We start from the raw sequence: 26,125 nt of genomic DNA on the forward strand, positions 1-26,125 counted from the left end.
CTGCCATGTGGGTGCTGGGATTTGAACTTGGGTCCTCTGAGAGAGCAGCCAGTGCTCTTAACTACTTGAGCGATCTCAGTAATTTTTTTCTACATGGTAACCTGCTGGTAATCCCAGAGGCAGAGATAGAGGGTCAATTGCACAAGCAGCTAGAGCAAATGAATTGGGATGCACTAGTTCAGGGGACCCTGTCTCAGTAAGTAAAGTAGAGAGCAATTAAGGAAGGTAACTGATGTGTTAGTGTTCTATAGCTGTGAAGGGACACTATGACCACAGTAACTATTATAAAGGAAAGCATTTCATTGGGGCAGCCTCATAGTTTCAGAGGTTTAATCCATTGTCGTCATGGTGGAGAGCATGATGGTATACTGGCAGGCATGGTGCTAGAGAAGTAGTTGAGAGTTCTATATCCAGATCCACAGGCAGCAGGAAGAGAGAGACAACAAGCCTGAATTGAGCATTTGAAACCTCAAACCTGCCTCCAGTGACACAGTTCCTCCAATAAGGCTATACCTCCTAATCCTCAAGTAGTGTCATTTTCTCATGACTAAGATTCAAATAATGTGAGTCTGTGGGGGCCATTCTTCTATAAACCACCACATTCACCATCCATCTGAGCCATCCAAACACAGGCACAGATGTGTGTCCACACACATACACATGCAGAGAAAGTAAAAAGCCTGTAAGATATGATTTATTTGAACCTTGGAGAGTATCAAGAAGATACTAAGTTTTAAAAAGCTAAAAGCAAATATTTGAAGAGTTATGTGTTTGTGTGTTGTACCTACATGATGTATGTATACTATGTGCATCCAGTGGCTACAAAAGGCCAGCAGATGGTTCCTGATTCCCTGGAACTGTGGCTACCATATAGTTGCTGTGGACCAAATCCATGTCCTGGAGAAGAGCAAGTGCTCTTAACCACTGAGCAATGTTTCCAGCCACTGTAAGCAAATATTTAATAATCAAGTCATTCAGCTATAATGGAAGATTTTTATACACTGAACTGAGACAGAGGGATCTAGTCACTAAATGATGCTGCGGAACTTGGAGTGTGGGGGAGTTTGAGCTTTACCTAAACTGTGTCTAAGAATTGGAAAGGAATTAATGACTTTAAAGGAATTACCAAAGGACAGAAGATGAGGAATATAGTTAGGATGGAGAGTGGCATTACTGAAAATTACCTACACCCAAAAGCAATGATTGGAAAGATTGGTGTGTATGGCCATTGTGAGCATCTGTATAACAGAAGTGAATGGAAATGGAAAGTCCAGTGTAATTTTACTCTTCTGTTGCATTGACAAAACACCAGGACTGAGGCAACTATTGGAAAGAAGGGTTTATTTGGGATTATGATTCCATGGTGCTAAGAGTCCATTGTGGCTAGGAGGCATAGCTGCCAGAGCAGAAAGCTGAGAGCTCACACTCTAATTCATAAATATGAGGCAGAAAAAGCAAACAGTAAGAGAGGCAAGACAAAAAACACTCAAAGCCTCTGGCAGTGATGGACAGCAAGCTTCCACCTCCCGAATGTTCCACAACCTCCCAAAGAGCACCACCTGCTGGAGACCATGTGCTCAATTATCTGAGCCTATGGGGACATCCTCATTCAAACCACAATGTCCAAGAATGAAAACTCAAAACATGAGAGAAACGGAGACTATGTGTTTGTGAAACATGATTATAAAGTATAAATATACCAGTTGGAAAATTATCAGGGGATATCAGCATGCAATTACTAGGAATCTGCAGGAATGAAATGATGTTCCCTCAGGAGTTAAGATCACTAGGCTGCTTAGTAAACCTGTTCAGAACAGAACGGCTCATTACCTTAACCAGGTACACAGGTATGCCCAGCCACAGCAGCTGCATTTGAACAGTGATCCATTCCCTGTAGATGAACAGTCTTATTAAATAAGAAACATGCCAGGCAGTGGTGGCACACACCTGTAATCCCAGCACTCGGGAGGCAGAGGCAGGTGGATGTCTGTGAGTTCCAGGCCAGCCTAGGCTACCAAGTGAGTTCCAGGAAAAGCGCAAAGCTACACAGGGAAACCCTATCTCGAAAAACCAAAATAAGGAAAGAAAAGAAACAGAGCCAAATGCAGAGTTAAAAGCCCAAGAGGTCAGAGCAATAGCTGAGAGCTAAAAACCCTTTCTTACCCTTCACTGTGCTGCTGTCCTTCCCCTCAGCAAGAGGCCTACTTCCTGTGTGTCTGTCCTTTTATTGACTTTCTGTTCTGCCTTCTCATTGGTTGTAAACCCAACCACATGACCTCCTTGTCACTGCCTGTCTGTACAGACCTTCAGGTCTTCTATGGTTGGTATTGGGATTAAAGGCGTGTGTCTCCATGCTGACTGTATCCTTGAACACACAGAGATCCGCCTAGCTCTGCCTCCCAAGTGCTGGGATTAACGGCATGTGTCACCACCAACCAGCTTCTGCTATTCGTACAGAAATTTGGGGAAGTGCCGGACCACACATCCAGAGGTCCTACCAGTTATATCAGTATTGACCAGGTGCACGAGGATCAGTGGGTCCTCAAGCTCTCCAACCCTGTCCTGTCAAAACTGAATCCTTGACCTTCCATCACAAGATGTCATTTCATTGTGGTGCAGCTTTGTGTTGCCATGACCACCAGCAAAACTGAGTAATTTTTTTTTTTTTTTTTTTTTTTTTTTAGATAGGGTCACCACTATGGAACCCAGCGTGATCTAGAACTTAGTAATCCTTCTGTCCCAGCCAGAGCGATACAGTAGTTCACTTGTAGAAATTGATTCAGTAGAATACTTGAGTACATACACAAAAATGTGTTAGCATGTAAAAAACAACAACAACAACAACAAATGTAAACAGCCTAAATACCCATCAGCGGTGAAATACTAAGCAACAACAGCTCATCCATTCACTGAACTACAGCATCCATTAAGAATAATTATGGGTATGTGTTTGTGCTCACATTCAAACAACATGTTTCAGAATACATAAAAAATCCCATTTTTACTTTTTAAAACCAACCATTCATGTGCATGTGCACATTCATAAACAGGCCTTGCTTTGCGGTCTTGAAAGACTATAGAAATGATTGTTCAAGTCAGGAGTAAGTGTACACCAGAATTCCTCAATGGTGGGAGGGCCAGCGCATAATAACCACAAGACTAAGGCCATACAGCCAGCCTTGGCAAAATAGTGAAACCCTGCTTAAACAGCACAGTGGCCAGGCAACCTGGGGTACGAAGAACCTCTGTACTCGGTGGGGACTGATTATTCTGTGACCTCTGTTACCAGGGCCTGTAGTGGGTAGCCATCCCAGCATTGGCCTGGAAGTTCCAACCCCCATTGAGGCTTCAGTAATGATCACGCCCACAAGGCGGGGCAGAGGAAGGAGCGGAAGACCGAGGAGCAGGAGGAGGTCGCTCTCTTGGTTCCGGGACGCGGGACACTAGAGGTGGACCGAGCAGAGTTCTCCAGAGAACACCGCCGGACTACCCTATACCTTTGCCTGCAACCTACCCCTTTATTTGTAAGTTACCCCACAAAATAAACCTCCCTTTTAACTACGTGGAGTGGCCTTAATAATTTCACCAATAAGGGCCTTTCTCTGCAGTGTTTCACATTGGCCATTTCCCTCTTCTGACTCACCATTTTTGTTAACTGTTGTCACTGTGAAAAGGGCAATGCAGCTACACACGTTGCCATCTGTAAGCAAAATGAGTCAAAGATGGAGTGACCAGTCACTAGCAAAGTCTGAAAGGAGTGACGTCACTGGGTTCTGACTGTGGTCCCACATGTTACAGAGTGGTTTGTGGACAACAGTCAAGTTTGCAACTACAGTTTGGACTATGTTCTTAGAAACTGGTATAGTTTACACCATAGAAGCTGAAACTGTGCCTATCAGAACTGTTCAAAACAGAGGTGCCTGCAGAGACAGATAGATGTGAGGAAATACACACACACACACACACACACACACACACACACACACACACACGCACACACACACAAATATTTATGAACAGGAAAACCGGAAAGGTATCGGCATAGAGCACTAAATGCAAGCAGCTGAGTGCAGAGGAACTAGTCCTTGCTGCCCCATGTGTTTCTGTTTGACTGTCAGCACAAAGTGGAGTAAGAAATGCTGTTTCCCTGCAGTCACATGACTCACCTGTGCACCTGGGAAAAAAACAGAAATAATGGAAGAATGATGTGAGAAAAAACCTCAGGAGCCAGGACTCATTGCAGAGAGAACCAGCCTTGTAATGGGTGTGTGCAGACAATGTGAAATGAGTCTCAACCCGTCCCACAACATAGTGCCACAGCCACATCCCAAAAGGATGGCCCTGAGCCATCCTCTGTCTCCAGCAGCCAGCTTCCGGTCTGAACAGCTGGATTTATTACAGACTAGTGCTGCCCAGAATTATTTTATGATTAGACAGGAAAGGTGATTAAGAACTGAGAAGGCTCAAGCACTGATTTTCTGACAGTGAATGTCCTCGGCCTGTTGTAGTTGGTCCAGGGATTTACCCATCAGGTGGGAAGTGAAACCAGTCAACCTCAGGTTCTGAACCATTAGAATGGAGTGCTCTGGAATACATAAGGACAAGCCTGTTTAATTCCAAAAGAGTAATTTGTTATTTATGCCTTAAGCCTTTGTAAGATAGTATTTTTCACTATATTTGTATATATGTGGTATGCATGTGTGAGTGCACTGTGAGGTTGTATGGGTGTGTAGGAGCACATCCACATTGTGTATGGGGGTGGTGCATTGTGCATGTGTAGGAGTATGTGGAAGCCAGAGGTTGATGGAGGTGTCTTCCGTAATCACACTTCTTACAAGTCGAATCTCCCTGGGTAGCATTTGGCATTGGCTAGTGTAGCTCACCAGCTTGCTCTGAGCAAGCCTTTACCTCCCAGGTGCTGGAATTGCAGACCAGCCACTCTACGCACCAACATTCCTGTGAGCGCTGGGCATCAAAACTCCAGGCTGCATGTTTACACAGTAATCATTTTACCCACTCAGCTATCTCCCAGGCCCAAGACACCATTTTTCAGAATGAGATACCCATTGCAAACCAACTCAAGTATTACTCTTAGGATTTTAATAGGACTCAGAATTATTTTAAGTATGTTTTGTTAACAAAGTGAAGTCTTGTTATTATAGGTAATTTTGTGGAATCCCAACTGAATTTATATTGTATATGATATGTGTATATATTATTCAGAAGGATTTTAGGAAATCAGGCATTCACTTTTCTCCCGTTATTTTCTTTATGAATAACCCATAAAAATATTGAAATATCTTTATGTACAAAAAACTTTAGCCAAGGTAGTTTAAAAGTTTGCCGAAATGAAATGTTGGGGAAAAAAAGTGTATGGTTTCCAACATATAATGATGTTATCTAAAGATTTGTGACCTCAATCTTAACAATTCCAAAGAATATATTGCTCATTATATTTTGTTTTTTTGTTTGAATCAAGGCACAGGGATACATCTAGTCCTTTGTCATATTCTTCACTGGCTGCTTACCTGGTCAGTAGTTAGAGGAAGACTTAGCCAGAAGGCTCATAGAGTAACAGGCAACTGTGTTTTCAGGCTCCCTCGATCTGCCTCTTTTTGTCAAACAACAGTAGCACCCAGAGGCCAGAGGCCAGAGGCCAGAGGCCAGAGGCCAGAGGCCGGAGGCCGGCCAGGTGTTTTTGGAGAAACAACGGGATTGCTTCATGTCCATCTTAAACCAGTTTAATAAAACTAAGATGAGAGAGAGTGCCACTTTGCTATTCATCGAAGTTCTTGAAGGGCCTTAGAGTTTGGCAGAAATGTGCTTGCCTAACCTGTGCAGGCCCTAGGTTCAATCCCAGCACCACAGAAGCAAAGCAAAGTACTTTAGAGTCAACTTCTGTTTCTGTGGGGTGGAGTCCGTTAGTCTGAAGACATCTCCATGACTCTTGAAGCATGCTACTGTCTCTATTGTGATTACTTGACATGTGTGTAAATGTTTGTATGCAGGTATGTATAATTTGTATGGGTTGCAATTTCTGGCTTCCTGTTTTTGCTTGCAGTCAATTCAGCCGATCTAAGAGTGTCAGTTTATTAAATAGCTGCTATCTAATCAAGCTTTGCAAATAACAATTTTAAAAGTATTGTGAGTTATTTTAACTTCAGTCTTAAGAGAAGCGAGTGGGTAGCATCCCTGTGTGGGGGTTCCTTCCCTTATTGAAGGAGTCACTGCATTGCCACAGATGGGGGTCCCTGAGGAAGGCTGAGTTCTGTAATCCTGCCAACACGTGAGAAGCACCCATTTCCCCTAGTGTTTATGACCTGTATTTGAAAAGAATCATCCATTGAGGAATTTCTCTCTGTGTAAATTGAAATTGTTCTATATTTAGCATTTATTTTGGAATGTCACCTCAACCAAATCCCTTATTAGAATACATGAGATAAGAAGAATAAATATTTAGAGTGTAGTTTATCTCCCCATCCTGGAAATGGAAAGACAATGGCTTAGTCATGTTCAGGAAGCAGACACGACCTCAGAATCCCAAGTATTGCCAGGGGGCTGGTGCAGCTGGTGGTATTGCCATCAGCCCTGCAGAAAGTCGGGGGTGGGGTGGGGAACAACTGCTTCTGTCTTTTTAACCTCAAGGAAGAGCTGAGTGATACCCACACGGCGGCCAGCCACCTTTTTGCTTTCCTTGCATCTCGGTGTTAGGAGCTTTCAGGCACTCTTGCTGTAGACTAGGGTTGGATATGAACATACATTTCTGAAGTTATTTAAGGAATTTGCATTAGCAAAGGTCTCTGTCAGATTCTACTATAAGTGTGAAAATAGGAGCTAAGGTTCTCTTACTGCGAGGTTAGCCCTACAAAGACAAGGGTCTATCCTGCTTTAAAGGCTGTTCTGGAAACTTCTGAAAAGTACAGCTAAGTGTTTAACAAGCCTTCCAGGAGACTATTTCTTGGCATATCCATATGCTTTACCCTGTATCAGATGCATTTCATTGGTTTATTGTTCAAGGAACATGTGTGCTAGGTCTTTCTGACCTCAGTTAGCCACGTGTTTAAGGTTGGTCATTTTTAGCACCTCTAGTAGGAATTCCCCATGTGAATGCCCACTGTGCCAACTTTCTGGTCCTCTTTCCAGCCTTCTCAATCTGTTCACAACACCTGAGGTTGGAAAGTCAAGAGTTAAACAGAACCTTTTGTAGAAAAGATCCATGATGTTGGAAGTAAAGGTGCGCTTCCTGAAGGAGGCGCAAGGCTCTCCAAGGTCCCCCTTTCTAGTGAATAACCGTAGCTATTGAAAATTATTTTTAAGTAACCATTTAAAGTCTCTAGAAATGGTTCCAAGGAAATATAGCATCAGAACATGAATTGATTCAAGAAAACCTACTAGATTTCAATCCCTCAGTGACTGTAACCTTGCAGCCATGACCCACTTCTTCCATGGCCCGGATGAGTATATTGGAAGTTCCGCTCCAGGTGTGGCTATGAAGATGGGATTCCCACCCCCAGTTCCAAGTAAAGAGCTAGTTTCTCAAGAGGCCCAGACCACCAGTATTCTCATTCCATACACATCTACAGAGGATAAGCATTCCTACCTGCTTCTCTCCCCACATCATGCTTCATGTGTTATAATCAGCCCATGTGACCTTCACAATCAGGTTTGCAGTTTAGGGTACACTCTGGGAGCTATACATTCAATGGGTTCAGTAAGCATGCTGCCTTGCATTGCGGTTACACAGAATGTCACTGTCCTAATCCCTCTGCAGGACACCCAAACATCCTAGTCCCCACTGGTTCCTGGAAACATTGAGCTTTACACTGTGTCTGTCCATGGTTTTGATTTTTGCTTGCTAATTTGGCTTTGGCTTCCTGAACATAGCCTGCATTCCAGCTTCCCCCAAGTCTTTCCATGGCTATGGCTCACCCTGTTCCCTGGATGTACCACAGTTTAGTCATTCATTCTTCTCCTGGCATGAAACTGTTCCCCTGAGATCGGACCCCATTTTCCAAGTGTGCCTTTCTGAAGCAGACCTCCATTTCACCAGTGAGGGTGGACCGAAGAGAGTGGCCACTTCTCTACCACACCTGCCAGTGAGCTAGACTTCCCAACAGCTGAGGAGTGCTAAACCCTCGCCCCTCTGGAGCTGGGAAAGATACCCAGTGTTCCTGGCGGCAGCAGGCTAAAGTGGAGTCTGCCTCACTGGACTGTGGGGTGAAGGACAGAGAATACCCCCTTGTAACTGAATTTTAAAGAACTTTTAAAAATACTTGTGAAATGAGGCAGGTGGATCTCTGTGAGTTCAAGGCCAGCTTGGTCTACTTTGTGAATTCCAGGCCAGTCAGGGCTGCAGAGGGAGACTTTGTCTCAAAGCAAAAGAAAAGGGGAAAAATGCTGTGGTTTGAAATGTTTGCCCAAAGTCTAGTGTATCCCTAGTGCTGGGTGTGGTGTTGCCCCAGCTGAGGCTAGAAGGCTACAGCAAGTTCAAGGATAGACTGCAGGGCATCAAGCATGTTAGATCAGTCTGGGGTGTAGTTAGAGTTTTCTTACCTAGCCCACAGTCAGGACAAATCTCTCTCACCCGCCAGGCCCACAGACGCTCAGACCCAACCAAGTAAACACACAGAAACTTATATTGCTTACAACCTGTACGGTCGTGGCAGGCTTCTTGATATCTAGTTCTTATATCTTAAATTAACCCATTTCTGTTAGTCTATAAGTTGCCATGTGGCTCATGGCTTAACAGTAGCTTACATCTCGCTTGTCATGGCGGCAGCTGGCAGTATCTCCCACCCAGCCTTCCACTTCCCACAAATCTCCTCCTCCTTGTCCCGCCTACCCTATCCTTCCTGCCTGGCTACTGGCCAATCAGCACTTTATTTATTTTAACCGATCAGAGCAACACATTTGACATACAGACCATCCCACAGCACTGGGGTACATAATGAGATCCTGTCTCAAAAACACAAACAGCACCCCAAAATCATACAGGTGTCTCAATGACAACCACTGTTATTACTAGTGGGTTTTCGATCATGTTCTTTACACAATCATTTCTTGTGTTAGACATCGTGACTTTTGAGTAAGACCTGCATTCTATTTCCAGTACAGAGAGAGCTTAGGGCTTTATTAAGCATGCTGAATTCATTTATTAATTCTAGCATTTTTGGTAGAGTCTTAGTGTTTTCTATATATAAGATCATACCATCTGCAGAGAAATTTTTACTTCTTTCCAATTTGGATGCTTTTTATTTCTTTTTCTTGCCTAATTGCTCCAGCTAGGATTCTCCATACTGTGCTGAATAGAATTGCTTTTAGAGAAAAAGAAACTCATCTTTCATTATTGAACAGAATGTTAGCTGTAGTTACTATATAAGTCATTCATCATATTGAGATACTTTCTTTCAATACCAAATTGTTAAGCATTTTTAATCTTGAAAAGATGTTGAAATTCGTTATATGACCTATATCTCCAGTGGCAGATACGTGGATTTAAAATGTGATATGTTCATACAAGGGAACAGTATTTGACTTTCAAGAAGAAGAAAATGCTGGCAAAGTGAAATATGCCAGATGCAGAAAAACAAAGACTATGTGATCTTGTTTATATGGCACCTAAAATAGTCAAACTCAAGCTTGCCCAGCATGTGCAAAGCCCTGGATCTGATTTTTAGTGTCAAGAAGAAAAGAAGTCATAGTCATCCTCAAACTCACAGATACATGCAGTGGAATGGTAGATACTAGGCTCTAGAGGGAGAGGAGATGATGAGGTGCTGGCCAGGGGTACAAAATTCCAAGAGTGTAAAGTGGGTTGGTTCTGGAAACCTAGTGAATGGCAAGTTACTAAACTATCCACTTGAAATTCGTGAGAAAATAGATTCTAAGTGTTCTCACCATCAGAACAAAAGAGGTGATCATGTTAATTGGCGTGGATGTGATGGTTTCTTCACAATGGCTGTGTATATCAAATAGATTAGAATGCTGTAATGGTGAGTCATCAATCTGGCACAGTCTAGAGTTGGGGGGAAGGGTGTTTCCTGAGGGATTGTCTAGATCATGCTGGCCTGTGGAAGTCTGTGGGATTTTATCTTCTTTGTGTTAACTGAAGTGGGAAGACAGAGGATCCCACTGTGGCAGGTACCATTCCCCAGCCAGGGGGTCCTAAACTGTATGAGTCGGAACAGCTAACTGAGCACTAGCATGCATTAACTTACCCGTCTCTGAGCCAGGTGGTGGTGATGCATGCCTTTAACCCCAGCACTCTAGAGGCAGAGCCAGGCCTATCTCTGAGTTCGAGGCCAGCCTGGTTTACAGAGCGAGATCCAGGACAGGCACCAAAACTACACAGAGAAACTCTGTCTCGAAAAACCAAAACAAAAACAACAACTTGTTCTTCTCTGATTCTTGATTACAGATGTGATGTGACAAATTATGTCGTTTCTGCCACTGTGACATCCCTAAGATGATGGACAGCGACCTGGAATATGAAGCTAAAGCAAACATTTCCTCCCTAAGCTGCTTTGGTTGGGGTATTTTATCACAGCAACAGGAAAAACCTTAAATAAACATAATAATAAAGATATTTGAGTTCAAATTAAAGTAAAATTTTATTCAACCAAGGGACTTAAGGATGGTTTTCAGATGTTTGTGTAGCTAACAAGTTAATTTATTTTTCCTTATTCTCTGGCAAAAATCCAATGTTAGCCAAGCCCGCATAGCAAATAAGGTTAATTTATTAATCCCTTGGGATCAACATATGTCAACTAGATTAAAGATTGAAATGAGAGAGGTACAGAGGTGGTGGGGGAGAATCTAGAAGAAGTTCGGAGGAAGCATGGAGGATTGAGTACACTTCAAAATACATTTGGGAAACTCAGAGAATTAGATTACAATGATATCAAATTAGACTTCATCACAGGATGACTTTCCCTGACCTCAAGCATTATCAAATATGGACATGATCTAATCCACACAGCCTGGAAAAGAACAAATACTTTCTTCTACACCTAATTGCTGAGAATTTTCATCTAGAAAGCATGTTGAATTTTGTTAAATAACCTGAATGTCCGTGGGTAAACATGGATTAACAGAGCAGTATGTTCACATATGGGACCAGCGACAGGAAGAAAGACCTAGAGGGAACTCAACTCTCAACCCCCCTCCCCTTCCCAAATTGATCTGCCTTGTAAGATTCTCATTCAGTCTTGGGATCCCCAAAGAAAAATATTTCCCTTAATGCTATTCATTGTCCTGAGGCTGGGGACATCTCTACAACTCTTGTTTTGGTGGCCTCAGATGCCATTTGTTTTATGGAAGGAAATCTGACAATGGTGTCCACTTCAGGGAAAGTCCTGATTTTATTTACTGTAGAGCAAGGAATGGACACAGACAATGGTACATACAGGCAGGGCCTGAGTACCCTCTGTTGCCTGGTGCAAACTCAAATTTACTGGTGTTTATGAGCACTCTTGGAGTTTTCCTATCTCTGTGGAGCACCAGCCACTTCCCCAAAGGCTCAGAAGCTAGCCTAAACTGTGAGGAACAGGGGCCAACCTAAACAGAGGCCAACTCAACACATGAGGAACAGGGACCGCCAACTCAACATGGGATTTTTGAATGTGAGTTTGTATGTATTATACTCATGTGCACTGTGATGTCACTTGAGTTAATGCTTTGTTAAGACTCGCTGGATGAACTATAGTTTTGTATGAAAAAAAAAAAAAAAAAAAGACAGTGATGGACTTGCTCCTGCAGAGGCTCTGGACTCCCAGTTCATTCAGTCACCCCCTGCATGATTACTGCCCTCTTCCTACCTCATCCAGAGCTCAGGGAGCTGGATCTTGTGGTAAGCAATCAATGGCCCTCCAAGGATGTCTGCAGCCTGATGTCCTGGGACCTGGGACATTATCTTATGTAAGGCCAGTGTTTTGCAGGTATAATTAAATACCTTGAGGGGGAGCTGATCCTAGATGCCAGCATTTATTGAGAGAATTGTAACCACAGAAGCAGAGGCTTGAGTGAAGCCAGTGCTGGAAGGGACCACAAGCCAAGGGACAAGGATGAGCAGCAGGAAAGACCAGGAAGCCGGAGGCAGGCCTGTGACTGCGACATCTTGATGTTGGTTCTCAGGACTTGTGACTGCCATAGCTAGGAATAGATACATGCTGTTTGAAATCACTGTTCATGATCGTGTGTCATAGCAGCATGGAAAACTAACACTGACGGCACGTTCTGATATAAAAGGAAGGGAGGCTGGGCATGCCTGTAACCTGTCCCAGCACTTGCGGGGGTTGAGGCAGGAGGATGACAGGTTTGAGGCATGCCTGGTCTACATAATGAAACCATTTGAAACAGTAACTTACTAGTGAGCAATAGAATAAAATGGAGAGAGAGAGAGAGAGAGAGAGAGAGAGAGAGAGAGAGATTGATTAACATATGAAAGCAGCCTGTTGGCAGAAAGACTTCCTCCTCCAAGGCTACGTGGAGGGGACATGACATACCATGTGCAGAAAAACACCCCCCCCAAAAAAATGCAAAAGCAATTTACAGATATCAGAAAAGGCAGGTGGACACAGGTAAAAGATCCTTAAAGGATCCTGACAATAACCCGGAGGTCAATCACTGTCCACATGTCCCAGTATTCTTTGTACTATGACCCTAGAACCCGGAAATCCCAGGTGCCCTTCAGACTCTGATCCATACCAATAGCAGAAGACGGAAAAGAAAGGCAGACCTCCTGCCTCACCCTCCTCAGCCAGCAAAGATGTGCGATACTGCACAGCACCAAACTACTATGACAGGGCTGTCCCCCTGGAGGAGGCTGGCAATGGGAGTCCAAAAGCCAGGCAGGTGCTCAGTAGCCCAGCGTGGGGCCTGACGGAGGTGGTCCTGATGAGAGAGTCACTGGTGGCTTGTCACTATTGCCTAAACTCTGCTCTCTATACAAACATTCTCATCGCTCTTTGCCACTACCAACTGTCGTCCCAGCCTTCGCTTGAAAAATGAGGGATAGAGAAAGCCTCCTTAAAAAACAGAAACAACGACAGAAACCAAATAAACAACAACAAAAATCTCAGCCCTTTATGCCTAAGAAAGACAGACAGGAGGTGCAGATGTTGCACACGCTGATGAGAAGCTAGAAGAAGGATCGTTTGTGTGAGGAGTGACTTACAGGGTAATTGCATTCCTTGTGTTGATTCAGCTGGTCTGCAAGCACACTCATACTCTACTCATTCTTGAAAACATTGTCTGCACCTTAACAGATAAACCATTAGACCAGACGCACTGCTCAGAGGCTGCTCCTCTGCTAACTGCAAAGGCAGCTTCAACATCTAACAAGGAGCAGAGAGTGGACATGGCTCTCAGGTGGAGCAAAGGCAAGCAGTGGTGTTGGAGGAACTCAGATCAGGAAGTCATTGTAGCTCGCACTGCCTCTGAAGGGCAGCTGGCCTGCTTGCAGTGTGGACTCAAGGACCACTGTTTAAAATTAAATATGCAAAGTTCCAGAACTCCTCCTAAAAGATAGTCCATTGTTCCAGTCAATACTGTTTGTTGGGGTTGTTTCTTCATCAAGTGCCCCCCACCCCATTAGCCACAGCTAGAAGGGCAGCCTCACTGAATGACACCTGTGTGAGGTGGTGGCTGGCCTGCCTGTATCACCTCAGGGCACAATCAGAAGGGGTCTTTTGGGAAATCCTAGCTTGCCTTGAGCATCTTTGCAAGATAGGTGGGGGGTGGGGGTGGGGGTGGGGAGTGGGAGTGAGGGGGTGGGGGGATGAGGGGGGGGTGGGGGGGTGGGGGGGGGAGTGAGGGGGTGGGGGGGGGGGGGGTGTTGTTTTGTTTTGGATGGCCCAAACACTACCATCTGAAGCCCTAATTAACTCCAAAGTGGGAAATGACAGCCCATGAGGGCTGGTCAATGGCACCAAGAGCTCAAAAAATCATGGGATTTAACTCAGAAACATCATACCTTAGGGGGAAAGACACCCACAAGTCTTTTATGACTTGTGGTCTTTAATGATTTTTATGGTCTGAATAAATGAGCACCCAAGTTAATTGTTTTTGTTGCTGTTGTTGTTGAGGCATAGACCAAACTATCCCTAAACTTGCAGTGACCCTCAGCTCTGCCTCTGGCAGCCCAGTTACAGGTTGGAGCCACTTGGCTCAACATCCACATGCTAATTAAGTCCCTGGTGCAATCGTGTTAGGAGCTGGAGGCTTTGAGAAGAGATTAGATCTCAAGGAGTTCGTCCTCACAGATGGACTTAGAAGCTGTGTGAAGAGGCGTCATCGCTACCTTTCCCGTGATTGCAGGTACCTCTCAGGTGGCCACCTCTCCCCGAGTCATGCCAGGCACCTCATGAGACATTTTGGACTAGCCAGTCTTTAGAATTGTGAGCAGTTCGTTTCTGTCACTTCTAAATAACCCTGTCTGGGGTCTTTTGCTACAGCACTCTGAACAGACCAGGCAGAATCAAGCCCAGCACCCAGGCATCCAGAAAGTCCCTGAGGCTCTTCCCTGGCAGGGACACTGCTGGCCTTAGTCATTGCTCCGCAGGTGCCTGAAAGGCTGTTCAGAAACTCTCAGTGTGGTTTTCTCAGTCTGTACTGTCAGAATGTGTTTGTGCCCATTACAAAATGCCCTTGCTTCCCATGAGAGTAAGTCTGTCATTTACTTAGGGTTTAATGCTGGCACAGCAGGAGGCATCCTGTCCCCCGGTTTCCTCTTAGAAAGGTTGGTCTGGAGCTCAGGGACCTTTTCAGATTCTCACTTTGGCCCTGATGAGTCAGTCTGTGCCCTTTCTCAGAAATCCCCGGGTAGCAGATCCTGTTCTTCTGTCTCCAGCCCTGCCCTGTTGTAAGGGGGCAATGTGAGTTATGCAGTATCTGCAGCATCACTAGGAAGCAAAGAACTCCGGAGAGGGTAAGGGCATGCCCAGAGTCACAGGACGCTCGTCCTGTGGTGGACATTGCTTCATTGTAGGTGACCAAACCCTTTTAGTGAGGTATTATCAATAGAGTCTGCCTTTTTAAAGATAGAAATCAACTATAAAAAGATCATAAGAGACAAAAATTACATAAGAGGCTAACTCAAAACGTTCGGGTCCGTAAAAAGACACGTTAATTACAAATGTTATTTTTTCCATGTAAGCAAGCGCTAAATACCTCCCTCTCCTAAACAATTCTTTACTGATCGCTAGAGGTTGAAAGTAATGCAAGTAGCTTTCCCTCAAAGCATCCACAAGGAGCCTGTCTGTCCTGTCTCTTCTGTTTCTTACTCACTTTCTGCCTTCTCTTCTGCAGGGTGCCCTGAGCCCTGAGGGGAGGGGTTTATGCTCGGAGACATCCTATTTAGGGCTGAGTGTTCCAAGGTCTCTCACTCTCTGCATAATGTCTGGTTGCAGGTCTCTGTATCTGTTCCCATCTGCTGCAGGAGGAAGCTTCTCTGATGGTGGCTGAGCAAGGCACAGATCTATGAACACAGCAGAATGATGACTCAGCTCTTCAAAGCACAAGCTCTTGCAGAGGATCCCAGTTTGTCTGGGGCATTCATGTGGGGCAGTTCATAACCACCTGTAACTGCAGCTCCAGGGACCCATCGCCCTATTTTGCCTCCTCAGACAATGGCACTCATGTGCTCATGCCCACACAGAGGCAGTATGCATAATTAAAATGAAAACAATTTTCTTTAAAAATAAGCCTTCAGAAATAGACCCCCAACAGAGTTAGAAGACAAGGCTCTCAATACAGCCACTGACTGTCCCCACCTAAGAAACAAACAGACTCCCGGACAAGCCAGATGTCTTCAGTGCCTGTGGCCAACATTTATTTCTGTTTGCCATCCAAACAGATCCTTTCTTTCACATGTGCACGTACAATATAACTTAATTTGAGGCCTCATCAGCCTGGTTTTTAGAACTAACTCCAACAACGCCGCCTTGTCTACATTAGGATTAGGCACTTGAAAGGGTGCTTACATTGTGTTTGAAAATTGGCATCTGCCACAACCCTGTTACAATTACTGGGAGTTGAAAGGGCAGGGCTGCTTTCTGGTTTGGAGGAGGTAGGCTGGTTCTCAGGAGGCTGCATTGCCAGGCGGAGCTCTCAGTGAGGCCGGGTGCGTGAAGAGGGAAGGGAAGTTTGCTGGAGAATCATAGAAAGAAACATGTTATTTGGGCAGCTCAGGGCCCAGCAAATTTGCCTGCTGGCAGACTTCATCCAGGGCTTAGGGGTGGGGGAAACGAGTGGGAGGGAAAGGAAGGCTCATTTGAGCTTGAAAACTTATTTAAGTCAAGTAGGTGGAGTTCCTGGGAGAACAGAGAAAGGAGAGATATTCATGTATTCTAGAGGCCCTGAGACCTAAGGCCCAGGACTCCAGGCCTGCTAGATGGCCCAAGAGAAGCACACAGCACCAGCCCTACTCCCAAATGCCGGGCAGTGCCAAGCTGAGGCATACACCCTGGAAGCAGCTAATGTCTCAGGACAGAGCAGGAGGCATCCTGGGTTCAGAGGGCTAGGTTGATGGCCACGGAACAGCGAAGAGACTAGCCTGGGGATACTAAAACACCACCAGGGATCCCATCTACAGAGTCCAGAGCATTTTATTGAAATATAAATACAAATGGCTTCAAAAGAAGTGTGTGTGTGTGTGTGTGTGTGTGTGTGTGTGTGTGTGTGTGTGTGTGTTCATACTGGCACCTCATTAGCCCAGAATTCAAAACTCACCTTGGCTGGCTGGCCAAGGAGCCCCAGAGGCTACCTGTCCTTGCCTCTGCAGCCCCAGAGTTACAAGTTCAGGCCACCACACTTGGCTTTTTTACATGGGGTCTGGGGCTTGAACTCAGGTGCTTGCACAGCAAATATTTTATGGACTAGGCTTTCTGCCCAGCCCCAGGAAATTTTGCTTTTTATGCCAAAGAATCCATAAATCCTCTGGAGTCACGATGTAGAATGGCTGAAGGTCACCACCAAAGGAACCTATGTGTTTATGGAGCAGTGGCCTTCGACATTCACAGTCATAACAATGTCTTCATTGGAATGATGAAGAGGAAACATGTTCATTTCCCTCACTGTTTCACTGGGGTAAGAGAATTAAAACCTCCAGGAACAGCAGTGTTGAGACCCTTTCCTATGCACTCAGCTCACAGCTTCAGTTTTCTCTTTTTCTGGAATCCTTTGCAGTATCGTTCACCAAGACAAGGTTTGCAGCGTGGTAGCTATGTAGAAGTCACAAAATCACTTGCGTCTCAATTTTTCCCCTTTGTTCATTTCAGCTACCCCTCCCCTCTGCCCAGAGACATTTCCCACTTCAAGGAAAACTCTGACAACCCCTCATAAGCCCGCACAGTTTGTGACAAATCTATGATTATAGTTAAGCAGTCTTGTCAAGAGATACACACTCCAGCATTTTTCTTTGCCATGATTCTGAAGAGGGCCGTGAACTCCCAGATGTTCTAATAAGAGCTTTCTATACCTCAGGAATGGCTGGCACCTGTAGAGGAGGATGGGTCTCAGGAAAAAGAAAGAAAAATGAAACACACACACACACACACACACACACCAAGCTAAGCCACACAAATTTAATTTCCTGAAGAAACTGAAGCAGAGAAAGGGCCACTGGTCCAGTCCAGGGATGACATGGGGTAGAGGTGAAGGTTTAGGGGGACACAGGGACCCAGAAGACACAGACTTTATTATGGAAGCTCTGGAACATGGCATCCATGGGTGCAATGAGGAAGTTAATCTCCTCTGCTTATAGAGAAGAGCCTGATAGGAATCAGTCAGATGTGTGAGCGGAAGGACAGCAAACTAATCGTGTATCATCTTTTTCCAGATGTGGGCGAGCCCAGGCCCGGTGATCGCCTGGCACCTGGAGCCTAGGAAGGAAGTGGTGTGACACTCCATAAGGGATCTGGAGCACTGTCCCATGGCAGACTCCGTTCTCTAGCTCCTTCATAGGAAAAACAAGGGCCTTGGCACATAACATATTGTTTCCAGCGTTTCCCAGCCAAAGATGGTACCCTTTACCATCTAGTGCTTGCCCTATGCTAGAGGATCTTTGGCAGACTGGAGAACATGATTCACAGAGTGATGAAGGCAAGCACTGGTCAATTACTTTCAGATAGATCTTCTAAACTTACTTTAGATATTACTAATCAAGATGAGCATTTGGACCAATGCCTTGGGGCTTCTCATGAGGCTATCTAGGGGCACTCACCTTGTGTCTATTGATGATTTGTTTGTAGAATAAACCAGGTCCAGAGGCTTGTTTAGAGGAAATTCCCTGGGAGGGAGGAGGCACGTTTCTGGCTTCATTCCCAGGACAGTTCTCATTGCCTCATTCCAAGGACTCCTGACCTTTCAGCTCCACAAGTGTTCGGTATATAGTTGGTGTTCAATATATAGTTGTGTTTGACTGGGCAACCTAAGTTTTATTTGAAGGAAAATATCTGTTCATAACAGATTTAATCTAAACTTGTCTATTATACCTGGAGCGTGCATATAACATACTTTTTAAATGACATTGACGATTCTAATGAAGATCCCAGAAGTGCAAAGTCTTTGAGGAGATGAGAGTGTCTGTGATAGCAGTGGGACTACCACAGAGGCCACACAGGTAGGGCTAGCAAGTTGGAGGAAGGCCTGGGTGACTTCACACTATCCCTTGCAAGCCCACAATTCTGCTAAAGTTTGTCCATGATTACGTGGGGCTGTGTGTCTCCAAACACAGAAGGAAAAGTGTTTTCACTACAGAAACAAGTTCACTCATTTTTCTTTCCAAACTGTTGGGGAGAGAAAACAGGGGTTACTTTACCAATAGGACAGAACTGAAGTGGTTTTAAAGACCCTGCATGGGAGCTTTAGGTCATCAGGCCCCTACCCTTGAGGCAGGGCGAACACTCCGACTCTCCCCATCTCCTCAAGATCTTTCCTGCCTCTTCTCCAGCACTCGTGGCCCCCTGTGGGAAGAGATCTTAAGCATTTTGGGGTGTGTGTCCCACAGTATTCATTGCCCCCACATAACAGTGTGGTGCTCTTCCCTCTCACGTGGCTTCACGTGCAGCAACCTGTGGAAAACCTGCCTCAAAGGATGGATAAAGACAGCCTCCGTGGGGCTGTTCTCTACTGAATGGATACCCTGGAATGGGGACTCGAGGACAGCAGTGCCAGGAACCAATCTAAGGTGTTAAATAAAGCCTCGGAGGAGGAAGTTCGAGTTCAAAAGGCCTGATTGTAGCAGGGCCTCTCCCTGAGTAACATCCAGGACACATGCTCTAAAAAGAGAATAGAATATTTTAAGTTAGAGTTTATTTAAAATTTCAGGATGTCCAGTTGCTGAATATAGAGTTCACAAACTTTTCAAATTATATAGGTCAGTAGATAGTCCCCGCTTGCAGAACTGCCTTGTGTTCTCCCTCTGTCAGCAGCAGCTTCTCGGTCCTTCAATGGGAAGAACTCTCCAGTTTTGCTCATGGGGAGCTGCTGCTGTGAAGGAGGTGACTTTGAGACTATTTATTTGCATGCACGTTTACCTCTCTGATTAGACTATCATTTTGCTGGTAGCTAGGATCTTGCCCTAATAATTTCTGCATCCATTAGAGATACCATCACACACAGTGGTGTGCCCACAGCTGTCTGTTCAGTGAGTATGGGATGGATGGGTGGGTGGAAGGGTGGGTGGGTGGTAACCTGGTTTCATTTCTGTGGCTGTGATAAAACAGTATGAATAAAAGCAATTTGGTTAAAAAAAAAAAAAAGGAGGGGGGTTTATTTGGCCTGTAGTTGCAGATATAGTCCATCATTATGGGGAAGTCAAGTCAAGAACTTCAGTAGCTAGTCACATCCACAGGAAGAACAGAGAAAGAGAATGGATGCATGTGTGCCTACTTGAGCTCAGCCCCCTGTCTACATTTATACAGTCCAGGATCCCTGCCTAGGGAATGGTGCCACCCACAGTGGGCTAGGTCTTTCCATATCAATTAATATAATCGAGACAATTCCCCACAGATAATGCCACAGACCAACCTAATCTTTACCTCTCTTTCCAGGTGGTCTGATATTGTATCAGACTGACAATTAAAATTAATCATCAAAGATGTGCAAGTGGATGGATGGATGGGTGGATGAAAGGATGGGTGAGTAGTTGGATAGTTATACCCTACTAGAACCTACAACTTAAATTACAAATGTAAGGTCAAGACTGTGTGAGATGGAGGTAAATTAAGAAGACTGCAGAGAAGGAAGGAAAAAGGAACAGCAGAACCCTCTGCACACTTGATGGGGCAGTGAGTCAGGAAGGACCTGGAGAGAATCGTGGTGCTTGGAGAGTATTGGGAGCATCTCTCATGTCCCTTCTTCCATCTGACCAAAGTTATGAATTCCCAGTTACTGGGCTCTGGTGAGTGTACCCTCCCATAAGAGGAAATTCTTGCTTTTCAAAAGCTCTGCAAATTTTACATACATCCCTTGCCATGGCACTGAATCTGAAGAATGTCCTCTCAGCCTCCCTCTTTGCACAGCATTGTTGGTCTCCCCTGTGTGAACCTGCCAATTTGAATGCACAGAACAGCATGTCCCATAGCAGTTCCCACCACACCCACCTCCTCGTCCAGCTGAACCTTGACCTCAGCTTCTTATTATAAGCTCGCACTGTTATGGGCAGCGGAGACTACTAAAGACTACATGCACGTGGACATACACAGAGCCGCTGTGAACAAAATGCTCAAGTGCATTCAAGTTCAAGCACATGAGTGGGAGCAGGGTAAAGAGATTTTGACCTTTGGCCTGTCACATGGAAGAAGAAAGAACATCTCACGTACCCAAGCCTTGTCCTGTAAATTTATCGTCTGGGAGCACAGGCAATGACTCCACCATGTCCCTCTCTCACCCCAGCCCTGAGGTGGGGCTTTGGCTTCAGAACTACAGAAAGAAGTGTGTGTGTTGGTCTGGGGTAAAGACTGAGTTCTGTGTGGAGCCTCTGAAGGTTAGGGAGTAGAGGCCAAACCTGGGGCAAAGCAGATAATCTTGGGCATCTTGACCCTCTATTAGAGGCCCCTCTAGCACTCTGCAGCCACTGGAGGCTGTTGCTGAAGAGATTATACCTGTGTGTGCCTTCTAGAGGTGCTGGAGTGAATGACTACAAACTAGGCGCCCAGAAGACGGCTGAGCGGTAAAGTGCTTGTGTGTCTTGGTTAAGGTTTCCACCATGGCCAAGAGCAACTTGGGGAGGAAAGGGCTTGTTCCAGCTTACACTCTCAGGTCACAGTCCATCATCAAGGAAAGTCAGGACTGGAACACAAGGCAGGACCTGGAGGCAGAGAAGAACTGAAGCAAAAGCCTGAATACTGGCCCACTCCCCTGCTCTTCCAGCACCAGGACCACCTGCCCAGGGTGACGCCATCGACGGGGAGCTGGGCTCTCCCACATCAACCAAGAAAACGCACCACAGACCAGTCTGCTGAGGCGTTTTCTCAGATGAGGTTTCCTTTTCCCAGATTTGCGTCAAGTTGACACAAAACTAGCCAGCACACTGTGCAAGCAGGAGAACCTGAGTTCCTCCCCATGGACTCACTTTACAAAAAAAAGAAAAAAGACCCCAGCATGGAAGCTAAGTCATCGTCCTACTGGAAGGGAGTGTTGGGAGTGGGTGAGCCAGACAAAATCGAAATCAAGGTGGATGGCTCCTGAGAAACAACACCCAAGGTTGACCTCTGCTGTCCACATAATCCCCCTACACACACACGAGTACACATGCATGCACACACATACATACACACATGAGTACACATGCATGTACACACACATGAGTACATATGCATACACACATACACACACAGGTACACATACATGCACACACATACATACACACACAAATACACATGCATGCACACACATACATACACACATGAGTACACATGCATGCACACACACATGAGTACATATGCATACACACACGTACACACACATGAGTACACATACATGCACACACACAAGTACACATGCATGCACATACATATACACATGAGTACACATGCATGCACACACACATGAGTACATATGCATACACACACGTACACACACATGAGTACACATACATGCACACACACAAGTACACATGCATGCACATACATATACACATGAGTACACATGCATGCACACACACATGAGTACACATGCATGTACACACACACACACACACACACACACACACACACACACACACAAATCACAAACTAAGTGTCTGAAACCAGTGCAGACTTACTTTGATATGCTCTAGAGACAAAAAGTCTGAAATCAATGTCAGCAGGAGCACACTCCCTCAGAAGGTGCAAAGAAAAGATTCCCCATGATGCTCACTGGTCTCTGGTGGGTGCAGGGCATCTTCAGCACACCATCGTAGTCATGCTGATTTAATCCCCCTTCTCCCACGCTAACAAGGACACTAGTGCTCAGGTTTGGGCATCTTAATCCAGCATGTCCATCCTTGTCTCTAGTTAACTCACTACATTTTCAAGGGCCCTAGTTTCAAATAAGCATTATATTTTGAGGTTCTGTGTGTGTGTGTGTGTGTGTGTGTGTGTGTGTGTGTGTGTGTGTCTATTCAACCCAGTATAGCATAACAAAAGGCCAACTCCATATCCTAGAAGTCTAGAGGTCTGGGTTCAAGGACTAGCTCTCGTTAGCTGTGTGGAGTTAAACAAATAAGCTCTGAAGGCTTCAATTTGCCCAGAAATGAAAAGGAAATAATAATAATAACAACAACAACTTCACCTCAACCCTTCTCTGCCACATCTTAAATGGTGGTGTAGATAGAAGCTGGAACGCAGTAGCCTGTATCTGGGAGGAGGGATGTGGGGAACAGCTATGGGACAGAGATTCTGACACGTAAGATGAAAACACTCTAGAGGAGTCTTGTACCACAGTGAGCATGTTGTTAGAGCTGTGGTGCACACCTGGAGGGAGTAAATGTGTATATTTATTTAAAGGAGTGATTGTATTATTTATTAAAGAAAAGTAAGAACTTCAGAGAAAGGGGAGTTCCCAGAGAGAAATACCCTAGGGTACATTTTTAAAAATCTTAAAATTTATCTTTGGAAATGCTATGTATTTGCATAACATATTCTGATCATATCCATCTACCACTACCTCCTTCCAGCTCCACCTACTGCCCCTCCATCTCCATCCTCACCTCATCCCCCATCTCCATGTTTACTTCATGTGGTGGTATTATGTTCTCCAAAATATTGTGCACCCTAATAAATTTATCTGGGGTCAGAGAACAGACAGCCACTAGATACAGAGCCAAAAAATGGTGGCTAGAAAATGGGTCAGAGCAAGCCATAGCAGAAGCTGGGCAGTGGTGGTGCACGCCTTTAATCCCAGCACTTGGGAGTCAGAGCTTGGTGGATCTCTGTGTGTTCAAGGATACAGCCAGCATGGAGACACACGCTTTTCATCCCAGAAAGCGAGTCTTTAATCCCAGGGAGTGACGGCAGAAAGAGAAAGATATATAAGGTGTGAGGACCAGAAACTAGAAGCATTTGGCTGGTTAAGCATTTGGCTGGTTAAGCTTTAGGCTTTGGAACAACACAGTTCAGCTGAGATTCATTGGGATGAGGACACAGAAGCTTGAAGTCTGAGGAAACAGGATCAGCTGAGGAACTGGTGAGGTGAGGAAGCTGTGGCTTGTTCTGTGTCTCTGATCTTCCAGCATTCACCCCAATAACTGGCCTCAGGTTTGATTTTATTAATAAGACCATTTAAGATTCCAGCTACAACTTCATCCTCCATCTCCATCCTCACTTCATCCCCCATCTCCATCCTCACTTCATGCTTCCTCTAAGAACCAATGCTGTTGATAAGCTTTTGCATCTGGTTAGCTCTGCCCACATATGCACATCCACTGGAATATGGGCAACCTATCAACAGCCAGAACTCCAAAGGAGAGTCCTTCCTTCATCAGCCATCTACTGTCAATGGATCCTTCATAACAGGTGGGTTCCCAGGGCCCCTCTCACATCCATTCTGGGATTCTGATTGGCTTTATCTTGTGCAAGTCTTGTTAGCACAACTCTTGAAGAGGGAGAATGAAACCACATAGTTCATAATGTGACTCTAGAAACAGTATAAGACAATAGTCTCCATGCCTAATCTAAATCGTTCATGGACAGTCTGTACTCTGGATACATGTAACCTGTACATCACCATTCCTGGAGATGAGCAGGAGGTCCAATTGATGTGGTGTCTCATGAGGCTACTTGTAGGACTGCGACATTTTGTGCACTGTATCATCTTTTTATACAGCCATAAAAAGTTATCTCCTATGTCACAAATGTACATGAAAATGGTAGGCACTGGAGAGAGCTAGTTCCTCAGATCATCATCCAAGGATAGACAACATCATGGGTACCTAACTACCCAGTGCTCTACAAATCCAGGCCACTGTCCCATGGCCCATACTGAAACCTTTCTGTTTCACTAGGAACACTTACATAAATAAACTCAAGAATGTTTTAGAGGCTAAAATAACCCCTGTAATCCCAAAATAGGTGTGATCAGTCTGGACTTTTTGGAAGGTTGCCCATTGTTATGGCTGCTTTGGTATCTCCTATATAAAAGACAACTTTTTTTCACTTTGCCCCTTACTTGAGAAAGGGAGGACCACAGATGTTTGAGATGGGTCCAAAGCCTGCCAGCAGCTAGCTGGTCTCCTGAGAGTCCACATGGAGAGGCTGTCGTTATAGTATCTACAACCTGAAACTCATCTGCTTCCTGGGAGTTGGCCTATGCCAGTAGGATTTGGGGCTGAGAGAATTTCATAATAGGGTTTTAATGCTCTTGAGAGATTATAATTAAATTCTGGTACTTTCTCTCACTTGCAGCTTTCAGCCGTATTGGCTGAAATGTGCCTATGTGGCTAGAAATGGGGGCACAAAAACCTTAATCTGATTTTACTGCTGGATCCAGCCAAATGTGAACCAAACTCTGTCCCATCTGGCAGCCTGGAGACTCTGAGTAGCTCTCAAAGACCACAAGCCTTCTGTTGACTTGGGCTTTGGAAGAGACCAATTTGGATTTTGAAAGTGCACTTTAGGCCCCCTCCTGAGCCTGAAAACATTTATCAAAATGGGGTTGATTAACTTCAGATGATTGTTGCCCTGGTGTCCTCCTCTTTACGTCATAAGGTCACTCATTTGTAGATCTGGAAAAGATCTAGTCCAACCCCATCATTCTACAAATGTGGTAACTGGGCTGGCCATGAGTCCTCCAAGGTCATGGAAGGACACACTGTTGGTTGGTAACAGAGACCAGGCCAGAGCCCAATCCTATTCTCTCCACTACATCCGTCAGAGTTTCCAGAGAACTCAAACATTGCCAAGACCCTGCTAGCGCCCCACTAACTTCGATCAATACTTGCTATCTCAAAATTCCAGCAGAACCTAGAGAACTTGGAATCTGTGTTCATGTGATTTCACGTGTTCAACTGGAAAAAGATGAATTTCTCTACACGATTGAGGCTGTCTGTTGACTCAGGTTGGCCATGTGGAAGAGTGTTCTGTGCTTTCCTAGAGCTCCATAAATGCTTCAATAACAGCCTGCTTGTTTCTTCCATTTCGTTACCCCCAGAAAGGACCCATATGACAAACACTGCTGGTCCCTGAGGCATGCTGATCTGGGTAGCAGAGTTACAGTGAGGGCTCTTGGCATTTAGTCCTGCAGCTTCAGTTAATGCGACCATTGAACCCTGAGCTAAGGAAGCTGGGCTTAAGTTCTGGTCAGTACCTGTCCCCCTCCTCCAGAGAAGTTCATTCCTGTCATGACCTGCAGAGGCCAGCAGGGATTTAAGGGCTCCTGTCCTGGGTTCCCCACTTTAAGTAGTATTGACATCTTGTTTTCCTGTTTGATATCTAAGATTTGTTGCTCTTCTGAGGGGCAAGCTGCCATGTTGGGTCTGCTGGAGTCTGTGCTGGGTTCTGTCCTATGAACTCATTCACTCATGCTCCCCTACAACTTTGTCTAGAACAGACTTCCTGGTGCTCAATCCGGAATGTTCTGGCCTGACCCTGTCCTCCTTTGGGGACCTATGAGAGTTTGGTTAGGCACCCCACTCCCACCCCCTGCC

Source organism: Onychomys torridus, chromosome 1, assembly GCF_903995425.1.
Source record: "Onychomys torridus chromosome 1, mOncTor1.1, whole genome shotgun sequence".
NCBI classification, from domain to species: domain Eukaryota; kingdom Metazoa; phylum Chordata; class Mammalia; order Rodentia; family Cricetidae; genus Onychomys; species Onychomys torridus.